The 23,703-nt window shown below is 42.2% G+C and overlaps 1 pseudogene across 1 annotated transcript in view; it reads right to left on the bottom strand.

Moving 5' to 3' along the window:
- The window catches only part of LOC148523677 (protein shisa-like-1a), a 61,722-nt pseudogene extending 38,858 nt beyond the window's left edge, over window positions 1-22,864 (bottom strand). Inside the window, exon 1 of the transcript XR_015878439.1 lies at window positions 22,704-22,864. The product of XR_015878439.1 is annotated as a protein shisa-like-1a (transcript). The remainder of the gene's footprint in view (window positions 1-22,703) is intronic.
- Between the last annotated feature and the right edge of the window lie 839 nt (window positions 22,865-23,703).

Below are 23,703 nucleotides of genomic sequence, written 5' to 3'. Positions count from 1 at the left end.
TAGCTATGGCTTTTGCATACATTTGAATTGAACAGGTTCATTGGTCTATAATTTGTGTAATTGGATGAATCTTTCCCAGCTTTAGGTATTGCTTGAACTCTCAATTCCTGTGGGAAAACTAGACACTATCAAATATACCCTCTTCACTCCACTGAACCTGCTCTTATTAAAGTGACCAATGACCTACTGTATGCAAGTCGAAGTGTGACTTCCCCCTTTTCATACTTGTTGACCTCTTCAAATGCTTTCAATACTGTTGATCACCCTTCTTTCCTAATCAACCTCTGCTCCCTCTCCTAGTTCACCTCCTACTGTACATATCTGATTGCATGGTCAGCGTCTCTACTTCTGGTTCTTGATGACCTCCTTTTCCTCGCTCTAGCGAGGTCTCTCAAGACTCTGCTTTTCGCTCTACACCTTCTCTCTCAATGTATTCATACACTCCTTTTACCTTCACTACCAGCTCTACTCAGATGACAGTCAAATCTACCTGTCCTCTCCCACCCTCTATACTGCTTTCTAATTCCACATGTACAACTGCCTCTCTGCCATCTCCACCTCAATGTTACAACAACTTGATATGGCAAAATCTGAGATCAATGACATGAATCCTACACTTTTTACCATCACAGTTGGCAATATCTCGCTATTCCCTGATCTTCAAGCCTGCTGTCTGCATATTATTGACTCCTCCCTCAGCTTTATTCCACGCATCAAGTCCTTGTCAAGTCCTTGTCCCTCCCCAACAGTTCCCCTTCATATATATATGGATCCACCACAGTTAGACCTCTAACCTATGCCTCTCCTGCCTTCTCATTACATCCTCTTACTCTGGCCTTCAAGACTTCTCCCATGCTGCCCTCTACTTATAGAACGCCCTTCCTCACCCAACCACACTGCGACTTCACTCCTGCCTATATTCCACCCTTCTCGCCCCCTCCAAAATGCACCCTTACTTGTCAATCTGCAATCTCCATCTACGTTGTAAAACCTCACGAGAAAGGCCCTGGCTGCTTTATGTCTTCTCCTTCTTTGTCTATCTCTCTTGCATCTCTTATGTTTAATCCTGTCATTTTAAGTAAGTGTAATTCTTACATGTTCAACATATACTTCCAGAATCCGTACTTGTTCTTTGCACCTTTACCCAGCAAATTCTACTTGAATTTGTACCACAAATGTCTTAGTTTGTACTCAGGTACTTGGATGCTTACTGTCTGGTGCTGTGGAATTTGTGTCGCCTTACAAACAAATGATGATGATCAAATAAAAGCAGGTGGAGTGCCTGGGAAAAGGATTTACATAAAAGGTTGGAATAACCATAATGCCCAGGGGTTTTGTAAAGTGATGTCAGTGGGGCCGGCCCCAAACGGTAGGCGTTCCCATGGGAACGCCTCCGTATGGGCAGCAACGCCCCTGGCACGCCCACCAAAGGGGGCGTGCTGTCACTCACCATCAACAGCACGCCCCCTTTGGTGCAAGACCCATAGCGATGGCTTGGCCGTCGCTATGTGGGTCTCGCGCATGCGCACGATGGAGCGTGCATGCGCACTAGGGCACCACCTTTGTGCGTACACTCAAGGTAACGCATGCACTGTAGGTGTTTTCTGAATTTTCGCGCATGTGCAATAGCATATAAAAGCTCAAAGCTTGTGTGCGCCTCTGAATCAGGCCCTTAGGCTTCTCCGATTATCCCTCATTATTTTGGTTAATGAGTATTTCTGATGAAGACTGTGCATATGTATGTGTGCGCATGTGGTAGGGAATATAGATTGTAAGCTCCATGGGGCAGGGACTGATGTGAATGGTCAAATATTCTCTCTGTGTAAAGCGCTGCGGAATATGTGTGCGCTATATAAATAACTGGTAATAAATAATAATAAATAATATGTTCTCCATTGAGTGAAAGGTATTTGGTTCATCTTTTAGATTATAAAGAATATGATAAAAGTCTGCAAAAGCAACTGCTGACATGTTTGAGTCATTTTCTGTCTGAAGCGTCATCTAAACTTCTTTCATAAGATCAGCAACTAGGCAGCGGATTGTTGGGGAATGGTCCAAGTTTGGGAGAGTTAGGAGAGTTGTAAAGGGCTTCAGAGACCCGGTAAAAAAAATTAGTGACGTCAGACTGAGCAGAAGTTTGGTGTTCCTGTGACATTTAGGGGCCTATTCATTAAACCTAAAAATTCTCTAGAGATAATTAGGTTTAGAACTCGCATGGAGTTCTACCTAATTATAGGTGGAATTCATCATTCCACCTCTCCATAAGTATCTATTCCGAAAAGCTGTCATTTTTGCGATGACAGCTTTTTGGGAAATAGATACTTTTCCCTGCCTACACTACCTTATCGCATCTGGAAACAGTGCTGCGCATGTGCTGTTACATCTGTAAAACCAGCGCATGCGCAGCACTGCCTACAGATGCGTTAAGTTTGTGTACCCCCCCGACCCCCCCCCCTCCACTCACCTCCCCCCCCCCCCCCCGACTTACCTGTCCGCGCAGCAGCCTCCGGCTCCGTCCTGCTGGTCTGTCATGTGGTTTCCCAGCAGACCACATGACAGATTAGAAGAAAAAAATAAACTTTTTATTTTTTTTTCTAAACTTTCTTGTGCTCTGCTGGGGAGCACACATGTCCGACCAGCCTGAGGACGGAGCAGAGCGCTGGAGGGACTCGTCCGGGGACCTGCACATGTGGATACAGGTAAGTCGATTCTGCTATTCGCCACCTCACAGTGGCGAAAAGTAACTGCATAAAATTACGAAAATTCATAATTTTCGGAATTTGATGAATACCACAATTTCCACATCCCCATACTAATGTATGGGGAGTGTGGAAATTAACGCAGGGGAACTTAGCAAGGAGATATCTGTGATATCTCCTGTGCTAAGTCTGTTCATGAATACCAAAATAACGTTATTTAAGGAAAATTTCCTTAAAAACTTTATTTTAGTGTTGATGAATAGGCCCCTTAGTGTTTGGAGAATCAAATTGATGTTTAACTTTTTGGAACTACTTTTGGGTGAGCCTGGTTAGCAACCATTTAACTCATGCCCACAATGCGCATGCATACATGCGATGTGGGTGTTTTTGCATGCAAGTCTCTAAACTGTAGTTAGATACACAATCATCTGAGGGGGTAATCATTTTCCATGTGCAAGTGTCCCAAATTCAGCAGAAATGATGGTTTGGGGTCTATTCAAGCTAAGGGGAGCACATAGATGGTTATTGGGAACTAGGCCACACATCGCATTAATCACTGCTGCCTAAGTCATCACCACATGAAGCTAAGAACTCAGGTACTAATTATTCTGAATACTTGCTCTCTAGAGCTACTAAAAGTTGCGGTTATCTTGTTTGACTGATAACTTCTTTAAGACAGACAAGCATGAAATGTTTTAATATATATATATATATATATATATATATAGCATGTAGATCAGGCGGCACTCATTGCAGACATATCACAGGACACAGGTGTTGCCAACGTTTCAATGTTTATGTAAACATTTTCATCAGGGCTCACAAATACTCCCTTACAATTAACTTTACAGCGCAACTACTTTATGTTTAATGGTTCTTTTTACCTGCAACAAAAAGGTTGCGCTATGGGATCGAATGTAGCGCCATCCTTTGCGAACTGCTTTATGTATGTTGTGGAGGATGAACTATTTTTGTTAAGCCTGAAATTAGTTCCAACATTTTACTCTATTTACGCTATATCGACGATTTGCTCCTGTTTTGGACTGGACCTCGCTATGTACTTGAAAATCTGATCTTAGCCCACAATTCTTCGGAATCTCCGGTTAAATTTACATACCACATGGATACATCGACTGTGAATTACTTGGATGTCACTATTACAGTCTACAATAATAACATTCATACTACAATGTTTTCAAAACCGACAGATCGTAATAATATTCTCCTTGCATCAAGTCACCATCCTGTAGCCCTCAAAAGTGGACTTCCATACTCACAGATGCTGCGGGGGCGCCGCATCATCAGCGATGATTTGTCTCTAAATCAAGCCTTAGACACTATGATTAATAAGTTCGCTGTAAGAGGATATGATAGAGCCTCTCTCAACAAGATTAAACAGCGAGTTCTTAAAATACCTAGATCACAAGCGCTGGAATCTTCAAATAAAAATCATAAGAGCAAAGAGAATCGATTCATTTGGGTTAACACCTTTGATTCTAATAGTAGCTATACTAATCATATTAGTAAATCATGTTGGCCTATCATTCAATCAGATGCCCAATTAAGTCAATTGTCTGGAACGCGCTTGATGCCGGCTTATAAACGAGGTCGTAATATAAGAGACTATGTTATGAAAACAGATGTGACATCAGCTGTATCCATACAACAGGGATCTGCACAATCCACGTTTTTAAATGCTGGTCGTAATAGATGCTTCCGATGCCTTGGATGCACTACATGCAGCTATTTGATAAGCGGAGATTCATTTCATCATCCATTTTCGGGCAAGAAATGTCAAATTCGACATCGAGTGACGTGTTCGACGAAATTTGTAGTGTATTTAATTAGTTGCCCTTGCGGTAAACATTATGTGGGTAAAACAGAGAGGGCTTTCAAGGAAAGAATGGCGGTACATAGGTCTTCCATCAGGTCTGCTTTACAAACTGGCAGATCTGATCAACCGGTGGCCCGCCATTTCTTAGAGGCCAAACATAGCTTGGCTGCTCTTCGGTATCGGATCATAGATCATATAAAAAACCCCACACGAGGGGGAGATCGTGGCCTGTTCTTGTTGCAGGCGGAGTGTAGATGGATTTTCCGTTTGGACACTCTGGCCCTCATTCAGAGCCGCTCGTAAGCGGCAGTACGCTTGTTCACTGAACGAGCGAGAAAATGTAAATTCCAGCGCTCGCTCGAAAGTTCGATCGTAGCTATTCTTCCGCCCCAAAGTCTCCCAACCCCTCCTCTAGCTAACGAGCGAGCAAAATTGCGACCAATTTGGTTGCAGGGAACGCTCGCACAAGTACAAACCGGAAGTGGGCCTGTCAGATTTCGATTACCTGCTCGTTCATTCTGCATACCTACTTTAATCGTTTCATGCCAATCAATATATTAATTAGCTTAATTGTTCTTCACCTGTTTGCAATCCGTTTTTTTTTTTTCATTTTCAATAAACTTTAATCTTGTCCGTGTGTCATTTTTCCCACAGAATACGTACGGTTTCAACAATGTGTAACTTTCTAAAAAATACATGTTTGAACCAATGATCCTCTTGTTTTCCTGTGTTTGTGCTAGGCATATTTTACTTTTCTCATTTCTTTATTTAAATTACCTTACGAATGTCACAGCATCAAGCCTATCATAACTCACATTATATTTTTTAGCCTGGAGGACACATGACTCATACACTAACCAATAGAATGGTTCCTGTTAATTTACCAACTACATTAGCCAATCAAATTTTTTCTCTGGCCTTTATTAAAACTATTTTTTAAAAAATCAACCATTGCCATCATGAGAGCCTCCGTGTTTACCAGGCGGGATCTTTTGGTCCTAACGGAGGTGATGGACCGGCGGATCACCAGCCAGCCTCCCCCCATCAGCAACCACCAGAAGCGATCCGCCTATGCGGAGGTTTGCCACCGCCTGCGCTCCTTCGGCTCATGCCGACAGATCGGGCAGCTCGAGCGCAGGTGGTCGGATCTGCGCCGCCGCACGCCACGCTTGCTGGCCTGTTTTAGACAGCGGATAGCTGAAAGTATTTGTTTGTTTTCCTTTATTTTTTGCGGCCCTATCTGCGTGTGCATGTTTTCAGTCTAGCCCTGTTGTTGTTTTTTTGAAAAGCCTGCGTGTGCATGTTTTCATTCTCGCCCTGTTATTTTCTTGAAGGGCCTGCATGTGCATGTTTTCATTCTCGCCCTGTTGTTTTCTTGAACGGCCTGCGTGTGCATGTTTTCAGTCTAGCCGTGTTGTGATTTTTTGGAAAGGCCTGCGTGTGCATGTTTTCAATTTTTAAAATGTTCTAACATTTGTGTAGTTGTTAATTTGTGGCCCAACCCCCCCACCCCAAAAAAAATTACAAACATTTTCCGCTACTCATTTAGGGGCTGAACGCAGAATCCGCCATCGCCGCAGGCACAGACGCCGGGCTCGGGCCCTCAGACACTCCTCAATTTTGCTCCCAATTCCCCCTCCACCCCTGACCGGCCACTTCCTGAGGCACCTCCCTCTGGAATTTGGAGCCCCCCACAAATTCCCGACTCCACTCCCCCCCCTTCTCTTTTCTTCACCCTCCCCTCCCCCCCCCCCGGCGCTTTTCATCACCATTAACCTGCTCCCAGATCTCCCCTCCATGGAGCCTACGTCACTGTCCCACCTCCGAGGAAGAGGAGGATGTTGGGCCTACAAACCCCCAAATCCCGATGACCGGTAGGTTTCCCTGTTCTAAATTTTTCCATTTGTAGTGTTGACCTTTTTATTTTGATAGACAATGTATTGTTTTTTAGCCATGATACATATCACACATGTCCAAACACTCATACTTGGGTAGTTATTGTTTACCCTAACAAGGCTACTTCTTATTGTTTGTGGTTGCCTTTTTGTAATTTAGTATTTCTGCCATCTTTGCATTTTCCATTACTTTGTTTTTTTTCATCACAACTGGATCTTTGTTTACACTTTATATTTGGGCGGAATTGTTTTTTTAAACTTCTAATGTAAGGTTTTTGTTTTTTTCTCTTTGTTTTTTCCAACAGAGGACCAGAGGCGGATGCATTGTATCCAGGAAGGATTAGCCGCCTTGCGTGGCCACATGATTGCCATGTTAGTGGTCCTTGACCACATGGCGGCGGCCCTTCAGCGCAAATTTTTTGTTTTCCATGTATTTTTTGGCCAAATTATTGTTTGTAAAATAAGTCTCATTCATTGTCTGAAACAATTACATTGTTTAACCTTCCATAAGTCCACTATTTGATTATGTTCTTTAAAGTAAGGTAAATTAGATTGTACAAAGCGCTAGGAAGTATGTAAGCTGCCACATTAAACACCTCAACATACCAATAGGTTATTACCAAATCAAACATTTTCTCGTTTCTCTTTGGGTGGGTAATGTTTTTTTTCCTAAAAACAGCTTAGGCCTAGTTTTTTTAAACCTACTGATTCAACATAATACCTTTGAGGTTTTGGATAAGCCAAAAAGCAGGTTCAAACACGGAAACATTTCAGACATTACAGGATTAGGCATTACGGAAGTTGGCCTTTTTTGTGCCAGGTTACACGTGACTAGGATTTAGTGAAAAACAGTCTTTTTAATGGCAAACAAAAAATTAATACACACCAAACACATACAGAAAGTGGATTGTGTCAAGCAATTCACACAGTGAAAAGACAATCCCCAAAAACCCCAACACCAAAATCCAACAAAAAATTAAACAATCAAGAACTGATGAAATAAGTAGCAGGACAACATAAAGCCACAAATGAGGCAATTAAATAATTGTTTCCAAAGTAAGATCCAATGTGGCCACATGTACACAATTTAGTGGAGCAGGTAGTAGGCATCGTTTTGTCGAGGTGTGTAAAGAAAGACAAGAAAAGTTAAAATTAAAAAATTAATTTAAAAAAGGAACATTACAATGGTACATGTCGACATTGTGTCAATTAAGTTAATGTTTGACAATAATTACCTGAAAAAATGGGCCACCACATCATTGCATATGGCCCCCCCACATACTGACCTCCGACCAACCTCGGGGGGGCCATCCTCAGGCAAGGCATCCTCTGGCTGCATTGGGACACCACTCCTTATGGCGATGTTGTGAAAGATCCCACACAGGACCACAATTTTCGAAACCATAGCCGGCAAGTACATGAGTTCGCCACCAGAGCGGTGGAGGCATCTGAATCGGCCTTTTAAAAGGCAGATACAGCACTCCACCACCTGCCTGGTGGCTGTAAGTGTGGAATTATACTCACTTTGTGGCCCTGGTGTGGGAGCCAAATAAGGAGTGAGCAGCCAGGGCGTGCAAGGGTAGCCACTGTCTCCTGTGAAAAAAACAAAAACAACAATCAGGATCACTGTGTATCAAGCTTTGCATTAGTTTCAACTAAAGGTCTCCACTTACCCAGAAGCCACGCATCATCAGCTTGTAGGTTGTTTAATTTATGCCAAATCCCTGATTGCCGGATGACGAATGAGTCATGTGCACTCCCGGGTAATTTTGCATTCAGGGACAGGATCTGGAGGGAGGCATCACATACCACCATTACATTCAGTGAGTGATAGTGCTTTCGGTTCCTAAAAATGGCCTCCAGCCGTGCTGGAGGCTGAAGTGGTATGTGAGTACCATCCACAACCCCTATGATGTGTGGGAAGCCAGCTATTTGGTAAAAATTGGCCTTCGCCACACTAAAGGAAACCATATCCAATGGCATGTTAATAAAATGATGGAGGTGCTTGAAAAGGGCCTCCATCACTGCCCTCAGGATCCTTGAAAATGAGGATTGGGAGATTCCGGCCACTATTCCCACCGTGGTTTGAAAGGATCCTGAGGCACAGAAATGTAACACCGCCATTAATTGCGTAAGTGGTGGTATTGCTGTAGGACTGTCAATTTGCCGCTCAAGATCACTCTCTATTAATGAGAGAGTGTCTATGATGATTTGTGGAGGAAGACGGTATCGTCTTAAAACCTCATCATCGGGTATTCCAAAAAGGGTGACACGTGTTCTAAATATCTTGGGCATTGCACGCCTATGATGCCTACGCCTGGGACGAGGTTGAGGTTGGTCAGGTTCCGGAAGCATGGCCAAAACAATACGACCAACATCAACCTGAAATGTGAAGCCAGGTAGTTAATGTTTGTTGAAAATGTAAATCCAAAAATATACTTATCTTAGGCGAAAAATCCAAAGATGCTTACATGCCGAGGTATTGTCATGAGTGCACCAACCTACATTTCCAAAATTGAAATTCAGGTTAGATTTTTTGAGGGCCATATTTGATTCTTTTGAAAAAACAAAAATGCATTAAAAGATAGGGGGGAGCACACATTATTTAGAAAATGCACCCTACATTGAGAGGACAAACAAGAATGGGCAAATTTATACCCAAACAAACATTAGTGCGCTAAATAGTTTGCATTTTACATGGAGAATAAGGAAACAGTGCGCTAAATAGTTCACATTTTTACATGGAGAATAAGGAAACATTAGTGCGCTAAATAGTTTGCATTTTTACATGGAAAAACCAAGGAAATATATTTGCCAAAAAGTTACGCTATATTTAGTGTTAATACATGATAGATAAAAATATAAATAAGACATTAATGTTCAAAATATATGCGAAGACCAACACATCAAATTCATAAAATAATGAAAAAATACAAACTTACCAAAAGTCGAACAATAAGTCACAGTCCAAAAACTTCTATGGGGCCAAGCCAAAATAACTGAAAAAAACAAAATTAAATATAAAAATGAAGAAATTCGGTTTGTAGATCCCTTATTTTTAAAAGGACTTGTAAAAAATACTTACTCCAAAAAAAACCAACAAATAAAATATCCGCAAGAAAAAAAAACGAACGGAAAACAGCAAAAAAAAAAATATCACCAACTCCTCCTCCAAAAATCCGCCTCACAACCACTAATCCCGCCAACAATCTACTACTACACACGATACCTCCAACAATCAACACCCGCCACCTCAACTCGAGTCGCCCATAGCCATAAATAGTCTTTATTTTCCAGCTCAAATTAAGGGCGGATCATAGGAGCGCACAATCAATGATGCGTACCAAAAATAAGGACGCATGTATAAATACGTCACGGAAAATCAAAAACGGTCTGGTGTAGTTCAAGTTGTTTGGATCAAAATGGCTACAGACCAGCAAAACGATGGCCAAGAGGCGCCCGGTAAGTACTTGTCTCTTTCTGATTAAAGGATTAAATAGAACCCGAATTTAGAGAAAGTTGGACATCTAAATGTAAAAAATGTTTTTTAAAAAAGGTGTGGAGGATGCCATGGAAGAGGCTGCTGGGCCGAGTATGCCAACCAAAGAAACCCCCAAAAAAAGGCAGCCACAATTCACAAGAAAGGAGATGGAGGTTTTGGTACAAATGTGTGTTGACACCCTGCAACAGGCAGATCGGAATATGGGTGCAAGCCAGAAGTGGAAAATGTGGGAGGAGATAGCCAGTGCTGTCAATAGTGTGGGTGAGTTTGAACGTCTAGCCCGGGATGTCAAACGCCGGTACGTAAAAACTACATTTTTAATATAAGTGGTTACAGGCCCAAATACTGCAGGAATAATGCATTTTTTTTCACCCACAGATGGACCATTATAAATATCGGCTGAAACAAAAACTGGCAGAGAGGGCTAGGCATGCAAGGGGCACAAGGTATAGCCCAGGCACTGAAGAGTTGATATATACTAAACAGATTCAATGTGGTTGTGTGGGGTAGTCAGCCCCACTGAATAGAAAATGCATAAAAGATGGGGCAACTACAGATTCTGTTAGTATGAATAAAAATCACTCAAACCAGTAGCAACAATGTATATAGTAAAATTAATTGTATCTTTATTAAGACAAAGCAACCAATGCTTAATAATTCAATTAGAGCAATAAAACACACATGTAAATAATGATATTACATATAAATAATGGTTCCTAAAATGTATAAATGATAAATCCCGGACTATTAAATAAACATTTAATGAAACTCTCTGAAAAACTCCTCCATGGACAAATATAATTTTGGAACTGTTGTTAATTAGTTCATCATCCGGTAATAAAGTCAAATTATAATGAATCGATGTCGGTATTACATTCCGTGTAGTTGGATCAGACCCAGATCTTTGTGTTAGACCACAATGTGATGATGGTTGCCGTGACCGAGGATGGCTGGCCTCCCGATCTCAACCCAGCTGACGATGGAAATGCAGAGGGGAGTGGGTGGTCGCTCTAGTAATCCAGGTCCGGCGCAGGGGGGGAGAGACAATGAACTCCGTACTCTGTGAATGAGTGGGCCATCTGACCAAGGTGCACACGCTCTACCCGGCTAGCGGGGAGACTTAGGAAGGGTTGTGAAACGCCGCTCTGAAGCTCCGTGGCAGGAGGGTATGGAACAGAGGGCTCTGCGTCCCGGAGGAATGTGGAGGATGTTACACTGCAAGCTGATGTAAATGGCTCAAGGCTTGCCAGGCGCAGTGTATAAACGTGCAGAGGGAACCAGTGATAAAAATCCAGGAATCAGAAACCGGGTGGGTGTAGCGGTATCGGGCACCAACGCGTTTCAACGTCCTTCTGACACCTTTTTCAAGGAGAATGAGGCATTGCAAGTTTGAACAATTTAAGTACCTTCAGCAATTAATCAGCATTAAATATATATGAGTATAGTTAGTTACTGGTTTGAGTGAAAAAGCAACAATTTTATCCTATCAAAGGGACACAGGCAACTAATAAAGCAGGAACTTTATAAATACACATACATATATTTAATGGTAAAGACAAGAACATAAAAACAATAATTCTAAAAGAGAACAGACAAAAAGATGTGTGTACATACATATACATGCATAAATAGACACACACACATATACATATATATATATATATATATATACACACACATATAAAAGGAAGCATATTGATAATTGCTAAATTACATATATCTTAATGTAACGAATAGCAAATCGAAACAATCAGCAACAAATTTATTTATATCTATGAAGTCTATATATCTGATGCTAAATGAAATTAATATGAATGAAAAATAAATAAATAAAATAAGAATATCACTAAATATAATCAAATAATAGTGTTTAGTTCAATTTGCTCATTAAGGCCGTCAGGGTAGAGACTATTAAGATTGAAGATCCAGTAAACTTCTCATTTACATAGAGTTCTGAATCTGTCTCCTTGTATAGAAGTTGGCGGTATTGATTCTATTCCTATAACTCTTAGGGAGCATATATCACCCTTATGTTTATCCATAAAGTGTCGGGAGACACTATGTAAAAGGTTTTTCTTTAGGATATTCCTCCTATGTTCTAGGAATCTCTCTTTTAAACCTCTAATGGTTCTACCAACATATCTAACATCACTACAACTGCACAGTAACACGTATACCACATATTTAGTATTGCAATTAATAAATGATGGTGTAGCTCTTATCCATTCCCTCAAGATTAATAGTTTTTGTTTTGTTTAATGCATGGTGACATGTGATACATCTAGTAGAACCGCATTTATAGAAACCGGGAGGTCTGGATGGAAGCCAGTCTGATCCGGATTCTAAAGTCATAATAGGAATCTTTAAAGTGCTCGGTGCAAGTATGTTTTTAAGTGATTTATTTTTTTCTATAAATGATAGTAGGTTTCGTTGGTAATATTTGTTTCAACACATGATCGAATTTTAACATAGAGTAATTTTTCTCTATAATACTTTTCATTTTTCTCGAAGAGTCATTATAGGTGGAAATGAATGCAAAATTGTATTGTGTAAATGAGATTCTCTTGTTTTAGGTTGTAGTAATGATTCCCTTGGTATAAGTAAGACTTGATTATACGCTTTTTCAAGCAGATCTCGAGGGTAGCCTCTCTCTAAAAAATTCTCACAAAGTGTTAAGGCTTGTTTGGAAAAATCTTCAAGATTGGAACAATTGCGTTTGATACGCATAAATTGTCCCTTAGGTATATTGGTTTTCCAAGGATGATGATGACAGCTTTTAAAGTGTAGATAGTTGTTAGTTCCTACTTCTTTACAATGATTAGTGGTTATAATGTGTTTATCACTAATTGTGAGAGTCAGATCCAGGAAGGTAACCAAATCCCTGCTGTATGTGTGTGTGAAAGAAAGATTAAAAGAATTGGGCTCATTGGAGCTAAATGACTTGGAAGAGCTGGCACAGGGGTGTGTGCAGTATGAGGGGGTGTTTGGTATGTCCAACATGGATACGGACATGCCAGACTTTGCGGCTCCTCATGTTGTCCCAGGTAAATGTTGTTATGTTACCAACTCAGAAATGTGTTTGTGACAATATGTAGATTGTAATGTTCGTCTTTTCTCATTTTTCTCACAGAGACACAGGCAGATGAGTCTGCTCCAGAGGGGAGCCTTGGCCGCAGAATTTGTGCTGGCTCTGCAGGGGAGGAAGCAGTAGATCTGGCTGGGGACCCTGCAGAAGCCAGTCCAGGGCAATCCCCCTCGCAGGCAGTGGCCCTCCTCATGGATCTCAATTTTAAATCGGATCACCACACGGAGATTCTGCTGAGGATGGACGCCAGTCTGCTACGGGTGGCGGAGGCCATGGAGCAAAATGGTACGGCCAACGTGACCATTGGTCAGGCCCTGGCGGAAAATACCAGGGCCAACATCCGAATTGCCAATGCCCTGGAGCAGCTCGTTCGCCAGCACATGGTGGAGCCGGCCTCCCTTCCGGCAGGAACATCAGGATCCTCCACCTCTGGCACAACAACAGCCATCCCTCCAAATGTGCCTAGCCCTCTGCCTAGTCCAGAGGCCACAACATCTGCCTCTGGAGAGGCCAGCCAAAGGACATCCCGGACCCGGTCAGGCTCCCACCCTACCCCAGCCAAACGGGGCAAAAAGCGATGACAGCACTGGCTAATTTTCCCACAATCCTTCTGTGCTTGCCCCATATTCCTTAAGGGCCAAAACTTCCCTCTCCTTTCTTGCGAATAGTTTTTAATGTGTGTTATTTTATTTTGGCCAAATGCCACTCTTGTTTTTTATATAATTATATCATTTTTTTTGACGTTAGCCAGACCTGCAAACTGGCAAATGCCCTTGAAAATCTAAAAATGTGTGTAAAAAATAAAAACAATTCAAAATCTTCTCCATTGTATTGTGACATTATTCTAAAAATGTTTTTTAGGTAATCCCGGCCCCAAAAAAACAAACAAACAAAAAAAAATTTAAATTCAGATTCCAAAGGGTTAAAAACCATTTAGGAGTTTAAAGGAACACTTTTCCATAACAAAATGGATGTGAAATTTCCGGGAACATTAAAAATGTGGCAAAAACACAAACATGATGACAATATTGTTGCAATAACAAAAAACCAAATTAAAAAAAATAAAATAAAATAAATGGTACGCTAATTGATTGTCTAATCCTGAAATTATCAGCTGAGTATTTCACCTGCGTACAGTTTTGTGGTACAAAAAAAAAACTAGTTGCTAAACACATTACAAGCAAGTTTTCTATTCAAAGTTGATTGCTTTTCTGGCTAAAATTGAGACATCGATGAAACATCGAAGAGGCACGGGGAGGAGGACGAGACCATCGACATTGTGGTAGAATATTCACAAAACATAATAGGTCGCACCAAAGAAATTGATATCTAAATGTTAACACCATACACCTTCCCTGTTTATAGTTATTATAGATACTTCAGTGCGAGCAGTTTGAACGGAAAGTGGATCAGATAGTGACGTATGACTCTATCCGATCACATTTGCCGTTCGCATGAGATAATTTAGGGATGCCCACAAAATGCCTCGACACGCCTGCTTTTTCCCATCTCCACCCCCATCACCGCCCAAAAACGGCCTGTTCTGTCAATCACATTTGACATGTCACTTCCTGTTCGCTATTCGACGAACGACTTAAAAAAAGATCGCAATCAGCTGTACGCACATGCTCTGTGTAACACCGGCGCATGCGTGGTTGCACAACATCGGAACGCTGCGAGCGTACTGCTGCTAACGAGCGGCTCTGAATCAGGCCCTCTGTCTCCAAGGGGGCTAAACGAACATCTGGGACTCAGTTGTTATTTGTGAACTATCTGGTTTCAAGTATTGCAGATAAAAAATGTTTTTTACTTGCATTTATGTCTGTTTGTGTGATAACCCTATTTTGATATTTCTGATATACCAAATATATTTGGGATTGCAGCCTTATGTATATTTCAGCGCTGTCTGGCGCATTTATATTGGGCTTTAAATATTTGGTATTATATACGATTATTAGATAGGACTGACTTGCTGTCATTGCAGTTGTGATATTGTTGATATCCGTTATCTTTATGTCTTATGGCTGCTATTTTTTCTATGTATATGTCTTTGTATATGTATGTTTGTCTTATGTTAAAAGATATATTATTAAGTATTGGTCCTGTCCGGTAGCAGCATGTATGATGTTGTTTGCCTTTTGCTAGGTGACCTAATGGCTTGTGCTTTCAATTGGTGTATAGGTGTCACATGGTCCGGCCCCTCCGTGACGCTGATGCATGCGCTCCCAGTGACGTCATATTTACGCGTGGGATTCCGCGTGCAGACGGCGGGATGGACGGTCCGGTGGGGGTATATAGGTGAGTTGTGTGTTTGTATTTTTGAGCCCTGACGAAAATGTTTACATAAACATTGAAACTTTGGCAACACCTGTGTCCTGTTATATGTCTGCAATGAGTGCCGCCTGATCTACATGCTGTACATCGTATTCCAAGCTGAGCAAACACATCTACAGGTAACTTGCAGTGGTACACAACTTAGTTGCATCTCCACTTGCGGCTAAAGGGTGTAACTGTGTGGCATAGGAGCATTCACAAGTCAGCGAAGTGTACTGAGGGCATATTGAGGACAATGCAGAGTTGTACGTACAAAGAATATTACCTGAATTCAGATGCATAGCTTACGCCAAGGATAGGGCTGCTGCAAGTGTGGCCTAATAATGATGACAGCTATTTAAGCAAGAGTATCTATACATAGATAGGGATGGTACAGTCACATAAATGCATGCATGCGAATATCCGCAATTAGGGCCTGATTCAGAGATGGTTGGTGATACAGCCATGTTCGCAGTTCCTCTCTCAATAGTGGTTGCGGGAATATGCAAATGCTAATCTCAGCCTTCCCTTTGTGATGGAGAGTGTAAATACTCCAACATCGACATTTGCAGTAGCCTAGGGTCTACTCCAGCTACTCTCCTCAAATCCAACTAAACATGGCCTCTGAAGTAGAGATGTGCGGGTTTGGATTTACTCGGTTCTTATCGCCATTTTACCGCAAGTTCGGATTAGTTCGGATTTATTTTATTGGCTATCCAAAACACGTGATAGCCGATAGCCAATAAAATGCCGTTTTGAGATCCGAGTAAAACCGAGTAAATCCGAACCCACTCATCTCTACTCTGAAGTATTGGATTTGTGATTGGGAATGCAGCAGCGTTCCCAGACACGCCTGTAACACTCCCCTAACAAACCCTTGAAAGGGCCCCTTTTTACAATCACTTTAGGTCACTTGCGTCTTCTATACCTGGCAAGACAGCGGAAACATTGGTAACATCGAGAACCATCGGACCCATATGCACAATAGTGGTTGACCTGACCCTACTGCAGACATAGCGAGACTTCCTGTGTGCAACTAGACCTAAGGCTGCGTCCGCCGCTGCAAGGGCTTATGCACGCCCCTGAAATGCTGTTCAAATGCACAGGCACGCCTACGTTTGCCCTACCACTCCCCTGTCACCACCCACAAATGGCACTTCCTGTCAATCACTTGTCCCTGGGGCTGCGGACTCCCTGCATATGCATACTCCATCGCATTGGCCAGTTTGTGCATGCGCACTGCAATGCATATGCACGCGCAGAGCAAAACCATCGACCCATTGCATGCGTCTGCGTCCGTGTGTTCCTTGCTGAATCAGGCCCACAGTAAGGGTTTCCAGGACTTTTCACAAAAGCGCAGTAGCAAAAAAATCGCTCAACTGTCTAGTAATACCTTTGCCAGTAGCAGAATTAGTGACCTGAATATTCATCCCTTTTCTGTAGCTAGTTATGACCACCAACCCTGCAGTAGGGGGAGTAACTGTATTACTTTAAACAATGTACCTTATAAAAAAAAACACCTTATTCGGTATACATTGTTGGTAGGGAACACAAGGGAACCAGGCATAAATATACAGTCAGGTCCATAAATATTGGGACATTGACAGAATTTTCAGATTTTGGCCTCTATTCACCACCACAATGGTTTTGAAATGAAACAAACAAGATGTGCTTTAACTGCAGACTTTCAGATTTAATTTGAGGGTAATTACATCCAAATCAGGTGAACGGTGTAGGAATTACAACAGTTTCAATATGTGCCTCCCACTTTTTAAGGGACCAAAAGTAATGGGACTATGAACTCAAAAGCTATTTCATGGACAGGTGTGGGCTATTCCCTCGTTATTTCATTATCAATTAAGCAGGTAAAAGGTCTGGAGTGGATTCTAGGTGTGACATTTGTATTTGGAATCAGTTGCTGTCAACTCTCAATATGAGATCCAAAGAGCTGTCACTATCAGTGAAGCAAGCTGAAAAATCAAAACAAACCCATCAGAGAGATAGCAAAAACATTAGGTGTGGCCAAATCAACTGTTTGGAACATTCTTAAAAAGAAAGAACGCACCGGAGAGCTCAGCAACACCAAAAGACCCGGAAGACCACAGAAAACAACTGTGGTGGATGACAAAATAATTATTTCCCTGGTGAAGAAAAACCCCTTCACAACAGTTAGCTAAATCAAGAACACTCTCCAGGAGGTAGGTGTATATGTGTCAAAGTCAACAATCAAGAGAAGACTTCACAAGAGTGAATATAGAGGGTTCACCACAAGATGCAAACCATTGGTGAGCCACAAAAACAGGAAGACCAGATTAGAGTTTGCCAAACAACATCTAAAAAAGCCATTACAGTTCTGGAACAACATCCTATTGACAGATGAGACAAAGATCAACTTGTACCAGAGTGATGGGAAGAAAAGAGAAGGAAAGGAACTGCTCATGATCCAAAACATACCACCTCATCAGTGAAGCATAGTGGTGGTAGTGTCATGGCGTGGGCATGTATGGCTGCCAATGGAACTGGTTCCCTTGTATTTATTGATGATGTGACTGCTGACAAAAGCAGCAGAATGAATTCTGAAGTGTTTCGGGCAATATTATATGCTCATATTCAGTCAAATACTTCAGAACTCATTGGACGGCGCTTCACAGTGCAGATGGACATGCGTACTGTAAAAGCAAACAAAGAGTTTTTTAAGGCTAAAAAGTGGAATGTTATGCAATGGCCGAGTCAATCCCCTGACCTGAATCCGATTGAGCATGCATTTCACTTGATGAAGACAAAACTGAAGGGAAAATGCCCCAAGAACAAGCAGGAACTGAAGACATTTGCAGTAGAGGCTTGGCAGAGCATCACCAGGGATGAAACCCAGCGTCTGGTGATGTCTATGCGTTCCAGACTTCAGGCTGTAATTGCCTGCAAAGGATTTGCAACAAAGTATTAAAAAGTGAAAGTTAGATTTAGGATTGTTTAGTTTGTCCCATTACTTTTGGCCCCTTAAAAAGTGGGAGGCACATATAGAAACCATTGTAATTCCTACACCGTTAACCTGATTTGGATGTAATTACCCTCAAATTAAATCTGAAAGTCTGCAGTTAAATCACATCTTGTTTGTTTCATTTCAAAGCCATTGTTGTGGTGAATAGAGGCCAAAATCTGAAAATTCTGTCAATGTCCCAATATTTATGGACCTGACTGTATATCATGTAAACTCTCACTGAAGCCTCTATGAGGTTTTGTTGGGCTCCTCATAAGCATATTGCCCCCTACAACTTCCGATCAGGTTAGCATCGGATAGGAGATTACGATAAGTCTTGAGGAGGGACCTTGGCTTGAATCTGCCTGCCCATGGTGCCCAATTTCTCATGCAATTCCCCATATCATAAACATATCACTGCCCTACTTTTATGTTCTGTGCAAGGGTACTTTTTATGTTCGGTGAGTATATGACCCACAATACACTGAGGTCTGTCTGTATTCTGTGTAAATTAAATATCTCCAGATTGAGTAGATGATGGACAAACTCTATACCTCTTGACCAGTGAGTTGTGGAAGCACCATGTAGGGAAAAACAGTTTCAATTATAAGGAGTTTTTGCAACTTAAAGGGGAAAGGTTGGAGTTCAAACAGTCAACCTGCGACACCAGGAGCTTAGGCTTATACCCCCATCGGTATGCTTGAGCATGCTGACACTAGTAAAAATACAAGCCTGCCTGCCAGAGCATGATGGACTGATGAGTACTTGATCCGAGCCACTATGTGAATGAACTTTTATTGACCTGGAAGTATCAATACATGAATAGCCAATGACAGTGGTTTTCCCACAGTCATCGGCTAATCATATATTGACTCCTTTCATTTATTAGGGCTGCATTAAGGAATCATTACACTAGGACCAGAGAGTAGTCTGTATAATAAGAGTAAGTATTATCAATGTATTGAGTCTACAAAAATTGTGAAACTTTCAGTTTTCTCCTAAAAATCTCCTGGCAGCATAATGGGCCCATAAAGGGTGTACTAGAGTAGAAACAAGATAATATATGCTATATGCTTATTTTACACCAGAATGCAGCATAAACATGAATAATAATTTGCAGATCTAATTATCAATTAGAGACAATGAATAACAATCTGCAGAGATGCCTTTTAATTTAAAAACTTTTAATAAGGTACACCCACGCTGTAAGCAACAGAATCGAAGGTTTTAGTAGCCTGATATTTTTACAGCCGGAAGAACTTTCTCAGAGTGTACAGTTAAAAAGAAGATATATTAGTGCCTCGATGGAGCTGTGTATGCAGGTATATAGGGCCTAATTCAGAGATGTACGCAATCCGATGGCCTACGTACATCTCCAATGGTGTAAGATCTGTGCATTCAGGATATTACTTACTGGGTGGGGTGTCTGTATTCCTGAGAAAATTAAATGTTATACTATTTTTTTTAAATCAGGTACAAAAATGCCTTACTCCAACTTTTTGCTAATAAAGATTAAGCAGCTCCAGTCACTGAGGTAGTAATAAATGTACTATCTCCCCATTGGGTTCCTAATTGTCATGCAAGTACCAGAAAGTTCTGTTTACATTTCACTACAAAGGGCAGATTGAAATAGCTAAGAAAGTCGCCAGAATGGGTCAAAAGAGGGGGGATTTGCACCGATAAGGAGGGTAAACTGTGCCTGCCAGAGCAAGGACGCAGCCACTGGCTTCAGCACGCCCAGAAAGTATGGCCTACACGCTGTGGCTTTTGGGGCACTGCAAGCGACATTGCAGAAACAATGTGCAGTGCAGCTCCTATGGATGCGCAAATCTGAAAACATCGGAGATGTACGCATATATCGAATTTACGTACATCGTGGAATTAGACCCCAAGTTGTTATCCTGAAACATCTTAAATTAAAACCAAGAGAGCAGAGGAAGTGGCTTCTAATTTTATTTACATCTTCACTCTTTTACAGCACCCTCCATCCCCCAGTCAGACAATGGAAGAGAGTATGAAAATAGTTTTTACCAATTAGCCTAAAAGCATTTAGGCATTGTGCACAGGCCTACGCAAAGTGGGTAACAATCTTTTAATCTCCCACTTTGCCTGAAAGTCACAAGCATTGTACCAGGCTTGCCTACCCTCCCGATTTGGCCGGGAGCCTCCCGATTTTCGGGTGCCGCTCCCAGCCCCCCGGAAAGGCAGGCAAGCCTCCCGGAAGCCTCCGACCCTCCCCCCTGAAAAGACTAGAAACCCCCGCAGCGGGGGAGCCGGTGACGCGATTCGGGCTGAATCGCGTCATCGCGGCCCCGCCCCCTGCTTCACACTGCCGAAAATAACGGCATTGTGAAGAGGGGCGGAGCCACAATGACGCGATTGTGCGGCTCCACCACCAATGTATCACAAACTGGCTGGCCTGCCCCCGGCTCCGCCCCAATGACCACCCCTGCCCCCCCCCCCCTGTTAGCCGACAATCAGCTCCCTCCCGGAAGGCTGGAGCTGATTGTCGGCAAGTATGCATTATACACAATGGTACGCACTGACAGATATATTGGCCGATCAATTGATCAGCCAATATGTGTGGTGCCCGTCGGCCAGTGTGTACCAGCAATATGTCTGTGAACGATGTCGTTCACAGACATATCGCATTGGCTCTGCTGGAGACATATCTGTCCATCGGCAAGTGTGTACGGGCGATCAACAGATCGCCCATACACATGCAGCTACAGCCCGACCCACCCCCCAGCCAGAGGGACCCGCGGAAGCCTGGAAGATGATGGTCGTTCAGTGTATATGAACGACCACCATCTGCAGATCACTCGATCTGCATATATATATGCTAGATGTCTACCCACCTTTACTCTGTAACATATATACTATGGGGCATGCTTAACTACAAGTATATAATATTGTTAGTTTAAGTATGGACAGCTTGCTTTCTGAATAAGCATTTACTTACATTTTCTGTCTGAGCATGTGTTGTCACCAATATCAAAAATATCAGGGCCACTTTTCCCTAGTACCTTTTTAAGTCACCACCTTGGTTGGATGGTCATTCAGTGATAGGTAGCTGTGGGGGCCTTCACCAAATAGAAGTCCTTAAACCCCTTACAGCACTGCATTTATTATAGCGGTTATTTTATTATAGGCACATTTTTATTGCAACGCTGATACACATACACAGACAGACTTTGTATTAAACAAATACCAATTTTCCTAATAAGATGAACTGTAAAAAGGCGCTCCTAGCATGCACCACTTGTAATTAGTATAAAGGCTACTGTCCAGCATGGCTGTCAAAGTATATGTAAATGCTGGAACGTGAAAACCATAAAATCTATATATTGTTTATACAACACTACTACAAAATGAGAGCCCTATTTAACAACGAGACATAACACCTGTAGCACTCGCTAAAGGGGTTATGTCCTCCTTCCAATATTTAACAAACAGTGGTAACCTAAGATTACAGCTGTTTGTCACTGTATAGCTTACGCCATCTCTAGTTGGCAAGAGCGTTACGGTCCCCAGCAACAGCCTTCAGCAAAGCCTTCCAGGCATTGCCGAGTCCCCGCCGAGTGAAAGTGTCATACACATGTGCAGACTGGCCGTCACGCATGCGCATGACACAGAAGAATGTCACTGGCAGCGGTAGGCTGCCAGCATAAGCAAAGAGGATGCTGCCAAGGAAAAGGATGGTGCTGGACCTCGCCGGAGGGGTAAATAATGTTAAATACCAATGGCATATTCGTTAGTATCCAGGGGTGTATCTAGTGCCCAGAGTCTATAACTCCGGCACTGGCCGCACACAGCTCAGTGTGCTGCCGGGCGGAGAGGAGGGGGCCCGTGTCGTAGACTGCACACGGGCCCCCCCCTCTCTAGAAACGCCCCTGTTAGTATCACTGCGATACTAAGCTAAATATACTGCTGGTATTAAGGTTCGTTGTTAAATATGGCCCTGAGTGTTTGGTCCATTACACATGTTGCAAATGAAAGATATATAAATAATGCACGTATAGACATACTGCTACACACTAAGCAAAAACTCACCAGAAACTCTCTAAAGCTGCATATAGGCCATGCAGACCATTTGTTTTATAAATAGGTTTAGTTATATAAGTTTGTAACTATCTTGTCCCTGTAAGGAATTCTCATTACTTAAATAATAAAGCTGATGCCTGCAAAGAAGCTGCAGTGATTGGGAATAAACAGGTAATTACAAAGGTTCCCTTCTATGAAATGTATATAATGCACAAATATAAATAAAGGGTCCGCAATCAAATAACATCAGCCAGTTTACAATGAAATGTATTACCGCAAAATAAGGATTTATCCTGTGCAGTCATATTGTGAACCTGTCTCAGTACAGAGAGGAGGAGGGGGAATTGCAGATACCTTTCCACAGATAATGGAGGAGCAGCACAGCCAAGCGAAGCAGGTTAGCTGAATTCAGCCGCTTCATCTTCTCAGGAGTTCCTGTGTTCTGTGGACATTGTTTGCTGGGGTGAGAAGAAATATGCAAAGAAACCGCAAGCACCATTATCTTTTGCATCCATTACCTGTGACAATAAAACAGAGAACAAATGCCATTAAGTCTTGCCACATGACCAAATACATGTTATTGTTCCAGTCCAATTAGTTCCTCTTTTAAAAGCAATAGTCTCTTAGAACTCTTCTGGGTGCCTTTTATTGAAGCGGCATTAGCTACCTGGCAGTTCTATTCAGAGATTACAGTACAGTTCTTTCTGGTATAAGAGCGATCTACCACTGGGCCCGATACAATGAACCTAAACAAATAGCATATGTAGAAATGCATGTATGTATCATATGCGTATATTATACACATACATAAACTGTATGTTTATATGTATAAATTCATAAACATTTGAACACAAACTCAATGTATTTGTTTGATTGCTATTATATATAAATTATCAATCAATCATACACAGTAACTACTTAATTCAGTTTTCAAAGCAGGATGCAGTCTGCATCCCGGTGGTCGGCATGCTGACGCTCAGAATACGGTCGCCAGAAACCGGACAGCAGTCAGAATCCCATTTCCAGAATCCTGACTGCCGGCATCCCGACAGTATTTGTGTTAGGATTAGGGGTTAAGCTGTGGGGGGGGGGGGGGGAAGGGTTAGAGATAGGCTGCGGGGGGAGGTTTAGTTTTAGTTTCAGGCTGTGGGAAAGGTGGGTTAGGGTTGGAGGAGGGTCAGGGTTAGTACACTTGCCTCCCTGTGTCTGTATTGTGACTGTCGGGATACCGCTGTCGGCATTCTGACCGCCAGAATCCCATACCCAACCCTTCCAGGCATGCTGCAAGCCAAATACAGGTGCTAATGGGGCTGTGACGGTGGTTCCCACTCGGCCTTGTGCCCTGGGCAGTGGC

This window comes from Taudactylus pleione, unplaced genomic scaffold (assembly GCF_031769625.1).
Source record: "Taudactylus pleione unplaced genomic scaffold, aTauple2 ptg000129l, whole genome shotgun sequence".
Lineage (NCBI taxonomy): Eukaryota > Metazoa > Chordata > Amphibia > Anura > Myobatrachidae > Taudactylus > Taudactylus pleione.
Note: the sequence above shows the minus strand (reverse complement) of the source record. Positions and strands in the feature narration are given on the sequence as shown.